The 12,243-nt window shown below is 40.0% G+C and overlaps 1 long non-coding RNA gene across 1 annotated transcript in view; it reads right to left on the bottom strand.

The window, feature by feature from the left end:
• Positions 1 to 12,243, bottom strand: part of LOC113889452 — a 174,655-nt gene that overhangs the window by 144,037 nt on the left and 18,375 nt on the right. The window contains exon 2 of the long non-coding RNA XR_003510265.1: positions 10,998 to 11,081. This is a non-coding gene — a long non-coding RNA (uncharacterized LOC113889452). The remainder of the gene's footprint in view (positions 1 to 10,997; positions 11,082 to 12,243) is intronic.

Raw genomic sequence — 12,243 nt, forward strand, 5'->3', positions numbered from 1 at the left:
GCCAAAGAATGCTCAAACTACCACACAACTGCACTCATCTCACATGCTAGTAAGGTAAGGCTCAAAATTCTCCAAGCCAGGCGTCAGCAATACATGAACTGTGAACTTCCTGATGTTCAAGCTGGTTTTAGAAAAGGCAGAGGAACCAGAGATCAAATTGCCAACACCCGCTGGATCATCGAAAAAGCAAGAGAGTTCCAGAAAAACATCTGTTTCTGCTTTATTGACCACGCCAAAGCCTTTGACTGTGTGGATCACAATAAACTGTGGAAAATTCTGAAGAGATGGGAATACCAGACCACCTGACCTGCTTCTTGAGAAACCTATATGCAGGTCAGGAAGCAACAGTTAGAACTGGACATGGAACAACAGACTGGTTCAACAGATGGGAAAGAAGTACATCAAGGCTGTATATTGTCACCCTGCTTATTTAACTTCTATGCAGAGTACATCATGAGAAACGCTGGGCTGGAAGAAGCACAAGCTGGAATCAAGATTGCCGAGAGAAATATCAATAACCTCAGGTATGCAAATGACACCACTCTTATGGCAGAAAGTGAAGAGGAACTAAAAAGCCTCTTGATGAAAGTGAAAGAGGAGAGTGAAAAAGTTGGCTTAAAGCTCAACATTCCGAAAACGAAGATCATGGCATCTGGTCCCATCACTTCATGGCAAATAGGTGAGGAAACAGTGCAAACAGTGGCTGACTTTATTTTTTTGGGCTCCAAAATCACTGTAGATGGTGACTGCAGCCATGAAATTAAAAGACGCTTACTGCTTGGAAGGAAAGTTATGACCAACCTAGATAGCATATTCAAAAGCAGAGACATTACTTTGCCAACAAAGGTCAGTCTGGTTAAGGCTATGGTTTTTCCAGTGGTCATGTGTGGATGTGAATGTTGGACTGTGAAGAAAGCTGAGCACCGAAGAATTGATGCTTTTGAATTGTGGTGTTGGAGAAGACTCTTGAGAGTCCCTTGGACTGCAAGGAGATCCAACCAGTCCATCCTAAAGGAGATCAGTCCTGGGTGTTCATTGGAAGGACTGATGCTGAAGCTGAAACTCCAATACTTTGGCCACCTCATGCGAAGAGCTGACTCATTGGAAAACAGGGAGGGATTGGGGGCAGGAGGAGAAGTGGATGACAGAGGATGAGATGGCTGGATGGCATCACCAACTCGATGGACATGAGTTTGGGTGAACTCCGGGAGTTGGTGATGGACAGGCAGGCCTGGCGTGCTGCGATTCATGGGGTCGAAAAGAGTTGGACACTACTGAGTGACTGAAGTGACTGACTGACTGATCCAGGTTACAGAGCTTGTGGTGGTTGGAGCTCTAATTTTGAACCTTTGCTGGCTTGAGAGTCCACCGTCCTGACAGCCTCACTACCTGAACTCCAAACAACTGCGTAACATACCGTCAGTCAGGTGAGGTAAAAAGACCAAGAACTGACCACTGAATTTGGCAGTGTGTTCGTATCAGCACAGGCAGTTTTGTTGGAGCTGTGGGCGTGAGAGCCTGAAGGCGGCACATTCACACACAGCACTCAGCAGCAGCTCCCTGGTAGTCCAGTGGTGAGGACTCTCCTGACAATGGACCAGACTATTCTATCCCTTGGCCCTGAACACCTGGTTTGTTGCTATCAAATTGACTCAACCATCATTTTGTTTTGATTATCAAAGAATGCTTGCCAGCAGATATAATTTTGAAGACTACAGAAACACACTGATCTCTACTTTGGGCAGTGGAAGCACAGAATCCTAACCACTGGGCTGCCAGGGAATTCCCTCTTTCTGTATTTACTGTATGATCATGATAGTAAGCAGAGGGGGGAGTTGAAACAATTGAATTGTAATAAACCAAATTATCCTTCCTCCCAGCAATGTCTTTTAGTCTCCCTTTCCTCTCTGAACAACCTTTTCATGAATTTTGGAGAAGAAACATGTACACGGTTCTTCCCTGTGCTGGAAAGTCTCAGCTAAAATGTGTGGATCTTTCCTCTCTTCTCACCAAGAAGAGAGGCCTGTCCCTATACATGGACAGGAGGGGTGGACCCACAAAAGCATCAGCAGAGAAACTGAAGGAGGAAGGAACTCACTAAAAAGGGATCAATATTAAGCCCTGCTCTTAGTTACCTGCGGCAGTGAAGGCAGGAGAAAATATGGACTAGCAGCAGCACAGGTAATACATTGTGAAGTATTAGTCAGGTTATCATACGTGACAGAAAACTCATATCTCAGACAAGTTTGAGCCAAGAGGGATTTATTGCATCCTGTATTTAAAAAGTCCAGAGGCAGTCTCAGTTTAGGCAAATCTGAATCAGGGATTCAAAAGATATCATCATAATTCACTATCTCATCTGCATTTTCCTCTTTACTGGCTTCATTCTCATCCTGCTGATTACATGTTGGGGCAAGTTGGCTGCCAGACATTCTAGGCTAATATCTTTTTTTTTTTACTTTCAGGTTCCCTGGTGGCTCAGATGGTAAAGAACCTGTCTGCAATGCAGAAGATCTGGGGTTAATTCTTGGGTCAGGAAGATCCCCTGGAGAAGGGAATGGCAACCCACTCCAGTGTTCTTGCCTGGAGAATTCCATGGACAGAGGAGCCTGACAGGCTATAGTCCATGGGGTCACAAAGTGTTAAAAAGAGTTTTAACACTACAGATAGAGAACTTCTATTCTTACAGTTCAGTGAGAGTCCTAAAACTGAGTCTCACTGGCTCTGATTGCTCTAACTTGAGTCACACGGCCATCCTTGAATCAATCAGTACAGCCAAGGAGAGATTCTATCAATTAGAGATGCCTTCAACTGCAGACAACAGCAAACTTGATAAAACAAAATGAAGTTCACCTTCCTTATATTAAAAGATGTGTGGAGTAGATAGCCACTGCTGATGACTCAATGGATTAACATTTTTTTTAGTTCTTTTTTTTTTTTACCCACAAGACGGCTGCTGCAGTTCCAAAAAACCACATCCAGGTTCTAGGCAGGAAAAAGGATGCTATGGGAAGAAAATGTCCCTCTTTGGAGAAAGCAAAAGTTATCCCAAAACCACCTGGCAGACTTCTGCTTATGACTCACTGATCATAAGTGGGTCACAAGGCTACCCCTACCTTCAAGGGAGGTGGAAGCCAAGTATTTTGCTCTTCCAGACTCTCTAGTTGAGTTAGGCTGGGAAGAAGGGGATTGAGAATGGGAATTAGGTTCACCAATCAATGGGATCTGCCATACATGTAATGCTCTGACTGGCAAAGCCTGGTTGGCAAGTCCACTTCTGAAGCTGGGGTGGACTCTTCTCCCCCAAGACTGATGAACTGAGCATGACAGAGGAAAACCAGATGCTATAAACATAAAAAGGAGGAATGGATGTTAGTCGGACAAGAATAAAAGGTGTCTATTGTATATGTTTAAGGCCATCTTGTGACTTGGCCTCACCAGAAGTGAAAGTGAAAGTGTCACTTAGTCGTGTCTGACTCTTTGTGACCCCATGGACTGTATAGTCCATGGAATTCTCCAGGCCAGAATACTGGAGTAGGTAGCCTTTCCCTTCTCCAGGGGATCTTCCCAAGCCAGGGATCGAACCCGATCTCCCTCATTGCAGGCAGATTCTTTACCAGCTGAGCCACAAGGGAAGCCCTCATCAGAAGTACACAAGACGCAAAAGTTACATGTATTTACCTCAGCATTATCTCAGCTGATATTTCATATCCCTTTCAATTCTAAAAGGTGAAATGATAATAGCTACAATTACATGAACCACCTAATTTATTTTGTAATAGTTCGATTAAAAATTTCCTTTTAAAAAGTATTTTATTTTTGGCCATGCCAGGTCTTAGTTGGGGTATGTGGGATCTTTGATCTTCACTGCAGCATGTGGGATCTAGTTCCCTGACCAGGGATGGAACCTGGGCCCCCTGTGTTAGGAGTACAGAGTCTCAGCCACTGGACCACCATGGAAGTCCCCCAAAAGTCCCCCCCTTTCTTTTCTCCTTCTCTCAGAGCATCTGTTGGTGTGTTAAGGAATATCTATTTTACTTAGGAGACTATTCAGATTTAGCAATATATGCTAAGAATTAGTGTTGGGTACTTCCACATAGATTATTTTATGCAGTCCTGCCACAGAATCCATTTACTGATGAGGAAACTGAGGTTACATGACTTGTTCAAGGTCTTGTGAGTTTTATGTTCCAAGCTAACATACTCCCTATTCCCAAAATACTTTTCTTCTTGCCATACCACAACTGCAGCGTGACTGCCTCAGAAGAGAAAGGGCCCATTCCAATGAAACCAGGTCATTGGGGCAGTTTTCAAATATCCTAAAAACTCTTTTCTTCCTCTCCATGTAAAATCAAATGAAGTGCCAATCACTCCTGGACTGAAGGTCCTAAACCTCTTCAAGAGGCAACCCTCTACCTTGATTTAAGAGTGGTTATTTGGGATGCCTTGCATAGGTTTTGTGACTTTTTCCAGCTGGACTCTCCAAGGCATTCCAACTAGCCTAGTGCCCTGAAGCAAAAAAAAAAAGTCAGCTACCGTAGCAATAGCTCCCCTGCCTCTGACAGTCCTCAGGCTGGTGGCGCCCTCTTTATGCACAAAGCTTCCTGCACCACAGCAGATAGTACTGAGCAGAGTGTTCCCAGGCAGGGATGAAAAAGACTAATCTGTTATATCAGCTGAATCTGACTGCCAGGGACCTCCTTTGATTTTTAAGTGTGGCATTCTAGGGTCCTCCCTTGGCAGAAACTCAGCTTTCTGAAGAGTTCTTATGCATTGCTGTATACTTAATATAAACTTCTTAATATGTGGTTGCCTTTCTTTAGGATTGGAATGAAAACTGACCTTTTCCAGTCCTGTAGCCACTGCTGAGTTTTCCAAATTTGCTGGCATATTGAGTGCAGCACTTTCACAGCATCATCTTTCAGGATTTGAAATAGCTCAACTGGAATTCCATCACCTCCACTAGCTTTGTTCGTAGTGATGCTTTCTAAGGCCCACTTGACTTCACATTCCAGGATGTCTGGCTCTAGGTCAGTGATCACACCATTGTGATTATCTGGGTCGTGAAGATCTTTTTTGTATAGTTCTTCTGTGTATTCTTGTCAACTCTTCTTAATATCTTCTGCTTCTGTTAGGTCCATACCATTTCTGTCCTTTATGGAGCCCATCTTTGCATGAAATGTTCCCTTGGTATGTCTAACTTTCTTGAAGAGATCTCTAGTCTTTCCCATTCTGTTGTTATCCTCTATTTCTTTGCATTGATCGCTGAGGAAGGCTTTCTTATCTCTTCTTGCTATTCTTTGGAACTCTGCATTCAGATGCTTATATCTTTCCTTTTCTCCTTTTCTTTTCACTTCTCTTCTTTTCACAGCTATTTGTAAGGCCTCCCCAGACAGCCATTTTGCTTTTTTGCATGGCTGGATGGCATCACTGACTTGATGGACGTGAGTATGAGTGAACTCCGGAGTTGGTGATGGACAGGGAGGCCTGGAGTGCTGCGATTCATGGGGTCGCAAAGAGTTGGACACGGCTGAGCAACTGAACTGAACTGAACTGAATATGTGGTTGACTAGGTAGATGGTAGCTCCTTCTCAAAAATCCAGATTGTACGATATTACACATGAGCAGATAACACAGGACATCCACACAAAAAAAAAACAACAAATGTATAAGGTTCATTTTTTTGGAACAAATTTTCACCACATTGCAATGATCAGTTGTATAATAATCAGTGAACACTTACAGACACTTCTAGTATTTTTTATTAGTTGAGATTAGTTATGCCCAACTATTAAATATATGAAAAAAAATCTGAACTCTTATTAGATACAATTTGATTCCAACCTGAAAAGAAAAATGTTTAATATATTTCCTTCCAGCTTTAGAATTAATGTCACTGAAGAGTGACCTAAATTACAAAATTTGGATTTAATTTCCTAAAATTACATGAGATATTTTAAAAATCTGCTATATCTGTGAGTACTTATTTTGATCAATCATTTCAGTACTGTCCAAACAAAATAAAATGGAGGAAGAAATTATTGTATAATATTCCAGTTACAAAATTTTATCTTATAATGATCAAAAGTTCACTCTGGTAAAGTCACTGACCACAATAAGTTTATATTACCAATTACAATTATAAAATATATTCACTTAAATTTTCCTGAAAAGAAAAAATATTATCAACAAATATTGAAATATAGTGATATGGGATTCCCAGGTGGCTTAGTGGTAAAGAAACCATCTGCCAATGTAGGAGACAAAGATTCGATCCTTGGGTCAGGAAGATCCCCTGGAGAAGAAAATGGCAAAGCACTCCAGTATTCTTGCCTGTGAAATCCTATGGATAGAGAAGCCTGGTGGGCTACAGTCTATGGGGTTGCAAAGAGTTGGACATGACTGAGCGATTGAGCACATATGCATGCAGTTAGTGATGAGTATGTTGAACTATTAAGAGGGAAACTTATGAATACTTGTAATTTCCTTTGAAAGACACAAGCACACTGATATTCATGCATGTGCGCTCACTCGGTCATGTCTGTCTCTTTGGGACCCCATAGACTATAGCCCACCAGGCTCCTCCACCCATGAGATTCCCCAGGCAAGAATAATGGAGTGGGTTTCCATGCCCTTCTCCAGGGAATCTTCCCGACCCAAGGATCAAACCTGAGTCTCCTGGATCTCCTGCATTGGCAGATGGATTCTTTACCATTCTTTACCATTTCTTTACTGAAACACCTGGGAAGTCACTGATATTCACTGCAGCACTATTTATAATAGCCAAGATATAGAAGCAACTAAAGTGTCCATCAACAGATGAATTAACAAGAAGATATGGCGAACATATATACATACAGTGGGCTTCCCTAGTGGCTCAGTGGTAAAGAATCCACCTGCAAATGCAGGAGACATGGGTTTGATCCTTGGGTCAAAAGAGCCTCTGAAGGAGGAAATGGCAACCCAATTCAGTATTCTTGCCTGAGAAATCCCACAGACAGAGGAGCCTGGTGGGCTAGTCTATGGGTTGGCAAAAGAATCAGACATGACTTAGTGACTAAACAACAACATATATACATATGTGTGTGTGTGTGTGTATACATACAATAGAATATTACTCAGCCAAACAAAAAAATGAAATCTTGCCATTTGAGGCAACATGGATGGATATAGAGGATATTACACTAAGTGAAATAAGTCAGGTAGACAAAGACAAATACTGGATGTTATCATTTACATGAGAAATCTAAAAAATAAAACAAATGAATAAATACAACAGAGGAGAAACAGAGTCACAGATACAGAGATCAAACTATTGCTTACCACTGGGGAGAGGGAAGAGGGTAGGAGAGTGATAGGAGTAAGAAATTAAGAGGTACAGCTACCATGTACAAAATAAATAATCTACAAGGATATACTGTATAGCAGAGGGAACATAGCCAATATTTTATAATAACCTTAAATGGAGTATAACCTATAAAAATATTGAATCACTATACTTGAAACTAATATAATACAGTACATCAAGTATATTTCAGTTTAAAAGAAGAATACATATGATGTCAAGCACACAAAAAAGTACTAAACCTCATGAGTCACCAAGAAAATATAATTTAAAATGCCACAATTAGGTGCCACAATTAGGCACCATTTCCTACACATCAGAATGGCCACAGTCAAAAAAAAAAAAAAACTCTAGCAATGTTAAATGTTAGCAAGAATATGAAACAAGTTGACCCATCATACATTGCTGGTAAACCAGTACAACCCCTTTGGAGGACTTAGTAGTTTCCAATGAACTCAAACATACCTTTACCCTATGACTTAATAATTATACTTCTAGATATCTACCAAAGAGAACTACACAGTCACAGCAGTGTTTGTTACAGAGGTCTCAAATGAGAAATGAACTAAAAGCACACACACAGAAAGTGAAAGTGAAGTCGCTCAGTCATGTCCGACTCTTTGCGACCCCATGGACTACAGCCTACTAGGCTCCTCGCTCCATGGGATTCTCCAGGCAAGAATACTGGAATGGGTTGCCATTTCCTTCTCCAGGGGAGCTTCCCAACCCAGGGATCGAACCTGGATCTCCTGCGTTGCAGGCAGACGCTTTAACCTCTGAGCCACCACACAGAAGGATGGGTTTAAAAAGTGGTGGTGCAGGACTTCTCAGGAGGTTCAGTGGTTAAGAATCTGCTAAATGCACGGAACATGGGTTCAATCCCTGCTCTGGGATGCCTGGGGCAACTAAACCCAAGCACCACAACTACTGAGCCTGCGGTCTAGAGCCCTCAAACCACAACTACTAAAACCCACGCACCTAGAGCTCGCGCTCTGCCACAGAGAAGCCAGGGCAGTGAGGAGCCGGGCACCACCCCTAGAGTGCCCACGTTCACTGCAACTAGAAAGCGCCACATGCAGCAGTGAAGACACAGAGCAGCCAAATAATTAAATCAACAAGTACTTTTTAAAAATGTGGTGTACAACATGAAGGAAATAATTGATAAACTTTATTTCACGAAAATTAAAAACTTGGCTTTGTGAAACAAAGTTATAAAGAGAATCAGAAAAGAAGCCACAGACTGGGAGAAAACATTTGCAAAAGACACAGCTAACAGAGGACTATTATCTAAGATATACAAAGAACTTTGAAAACTGAATAATAAGAAAATCTGAATTTTAAAATGGGCCAAAGACAACATACAAATGGCAAGTAAGCACATGAAAAGATGTTCCACATCATACATCATCAGGGAAATGCAAATTAAAACAGTAGTAAGGTATTACCACACACCTAATTAGGTCAAAATCTAGAACATGACAACCCCAAATGCTGGGGAGAATGTGGAGCAACAGGAACTGTTATTCATCACTGGTGGGAATGCAAAATGCTACAGCCACTTTGGAAGATGAGACAGTTTGGTGGTTCCTTACAAAACTAAATATACTCTTAGCAAACAATCAAGGAATTGTGCTCCTTGGTATTTATCCAAAAGAGTTGAAAACTTATATCCACTTAAAAACCTGCCCAAAGAGGTTCAGAGCGGCTTTATTCATAATTGCTAAAACTTGGAAGCAACCAAGGTACTCTACAGTAGATGAACAGATACATAAACATAACCCAGAAAATGAGATAATATTCAGCATTAATATGAAATGAACTATCAGGCCATAGACGGCAGCCCCACTGTCCCTGGGATTCTCCAGGCAAGAACACTGGTGTGGGTTGCCATTTCCTTCTCCAATGCATCAAAGTGAAAAGTGAAAGTGAAGTCGCTCAGTTGTGTCTGACTCTTAGCGACCCCATGGACTGCAGCCCACCAGGATCCTCCATCCATGGGATTTTCCAGGCAAGAGTACTGGAGTGGGGTGCCATTGCCTTCTCCGGAAAAGATATGGGATAATCTTAAATGCATATTACTAAAAGAAGCCAATCTGATAAGGCTACATACTATATGATTCCAACTATATGACATCATGGAAAAGAAAACTAAAAAGACAGTGAAAAGACCAATGGTTGTCAGGGATATGAAAGGGTTGGGGGGTGTTGGAGAAATGAAAAGACAGAAGACAAAGGATTTTTAGGGCAGTGAAAATATTGTGTATGATATTATATAAAGGTGGATACATGAATATATTTGTTGAAAACTGTAGAACATACAACACCAGGAATAAACCCTTAGGTAAACTATCAACTTTGGGAGATTATGACACATCAAGGTAGGGTCATTTTTGGTAAAATATAGTGTTTTGGGGAGTAATGTTGACAGTGGGGAAGGCTATGCATGTGTATATGGAAAATCTATTTACCTTCCTCTCAGTTTTATTGTAAACCTAAAACTGTTAAAAAAAATAAACATTCAAAAAATGTGGTATTAATGTATTTATATAATGAAATACTACTCAGCAACTAAAAGTAACATACTACTGAACTCAGCAACGGCGTGGATAAACCTTAGAAACATGCTGAAAGAAGCCAGGCATGAAATAGTGCATTACTGTATGACTCCATATATATGAGGCCCAGGACCAGCCTCAGCAAGTCTGTGGAGAGAGAAATCAGGAATGTGTTTCCTTGGAAAGAGAGAGAACAGACTGGAAAGGGCATGAAGAAACCTGCTGGGGTGCCAGAATGTTCCTCACCTTTTCTTCATATGGTGGTTAGAAAGGAATATAAGATTGTCAACACTCATTAAACTGATCACATAAGATCTATATGTATAATTCTACCTGTATTACCTCAATTTAAAATGGATAGGGGAGAAAGGGAGGGAAGGATAAGAAATGCGATCACTGTGCCCAGCAGCTCCTGCCCTCAGCCCAGCTCCACCTTGTCTCCCGTAGCTCCCTAGTTTGAAGTGTTGTTTATTTCCCATTTGGGGGTAGAGGAGAAAGAAGGATAAATGCAAATGCTTTTATTGGATCTGGAATCTGGCTATGGGAGTACATGTTCATGTGATCGATGATTGTTGTGGAAATATTGTTTGAAATGGTGTGTATTACCAGCACCTGCAAATAAATGTTTGGAGGAATTTGGTGATAAGCTAATGCAATCTTCTCCCAGAAAAACAAAATTTAACTGCTCTAAGTTTTTCCATACAATGTTAAGGGTTGGAATAGCACAAATATGTTTAGAACTATTTTTAGATCTTTCATATAAAAAATGAAGCTACCTGATAAAAGATGATTTTCCAATTTCTTACTAATATGTGACAGTACCTTCAGATCAACACTTTTGATGAGATAAACACTACTAAGAGTACCCAGATAATGAAAATATTAAGCTTCACTTCATTTGATTTCACACATTTAATTTCGTTGGCTATTCTACATGACTTCTATTAGTAAGTTATTCCTCTTAAAGTAAGATGGGAATTAATTTATTATCCCTTATTATCCTGTTTCTTCCAGCTATATTTTGCTATTAAAATTTTTTTAATTTTGAAAAATAAGCATAGGCCTGAAGATATTCTCTCATACAACATCCAAATTACCTTATTTTTGCTTTTTTTCTCATGTGCTTCATAACAAGCTGATTTCTGATCTCGTTTTTCATTCTATCCTCTTCAGAGTAAAACCTGCAACAAAAACAACAAAAAAACCCCATATAAACTTCAAATTTTTCACTTAACTTGCATGGGCCCCAAGTCAAAAAACATAACACTTAAAGGTCGTCTTTTGGTTCTGTGTAGCTCCTATTTTCCACAATATATCACAACTTTTTAAGCACAGCCATATGCAATTCATTTTCAGATTATTTACCAAAATAGAAAAATGATACAAGGCTCTAACATGTCTTAGGAAAGAAAGAAGGCTGTGCAATTAACTAAGTTACAGTTAATGCACTTACGTATTTTAGACTACACTGATGGGATTGATAATCATGACTAATGTATAATATTTCAGTGCTTGATAAAATTCTGGTAGGATTCTAATAGATTACGTTGCATACAGAAAACTGCTGATTTGAAGTCTATGAAAGGGAATACAAGAAAAGAGTTTTATGTGAGTTCATGTATCTTAATTAAATAACAATGAGGAGTTTGTCAACTTTACCAGAAGAAGAGGAAGATGAGGAGGATGTGAGAAAGAGAGAAGGGGAGGAGAAGAGGAAGATAAAGATGGGAGGGGAGGAAAAAGGGAAGGAAAGAGGCAGAAGGAGAAAGACAAGGTGGGAGGGAGAGTGAAAGAGGGAGAAAATGGGGAATGAAAAGAATCAGAAAGTGACAGACGGAGGAAATTCAAGGGAAAGCACCTGAAAGGGTGTTTAAGTGTGGAGGTTAATGAAGGTACACATGATAGGAAAGCTAGGTATGGCGGCCTAGGAGTTTACTCTATTCGCTTCATATGCATTTGAAACTTTCCATAATAAAAGACATTAAAAAAAAAAAATAGGGTGATTTACCAAGGAGAAAAAGCATGTAATTATCTCAGTAAACATCCAGAATGCATTTCATAAAATTTAACACCTGTTCATGATTAAAACTCTTAATAAACTAAGAGTTGAAAGGAAATTCATTTATCTAATAAGGTTGTATATGAAATCTTATAACTGACATCAAACTTAATGATGAAATATAGGTGAATTTGGGAAAGTTACAGGATACAAATTTAATATGCAAGATAAATTTTATTTCTACTAGCAATGAACAACTCAAAAATTAAAATAAAACAATGCTATTTTAAAATAACCAAAAATATCTAGAATAATTTTAATGAAATTGTGCAAATTTTCTATTT

Source organism: Bos indicus x Bos taurus, chromosome 3, assembly GCF_003369695.1.
Source record: "Bos indicus x Bos taurus breed Angus x Brahman F1 hybrid chromosome 3, Bos_hybrid_MaternalHap_v2.0, whole genome shotgun sequence".
NCBI classification, from domain to species: Eukaryota; Metazoa; Chordata; class Mammalia; order Artiodactyla; family Bovidae; genus Bos; species Bos indicus x Bos taurus.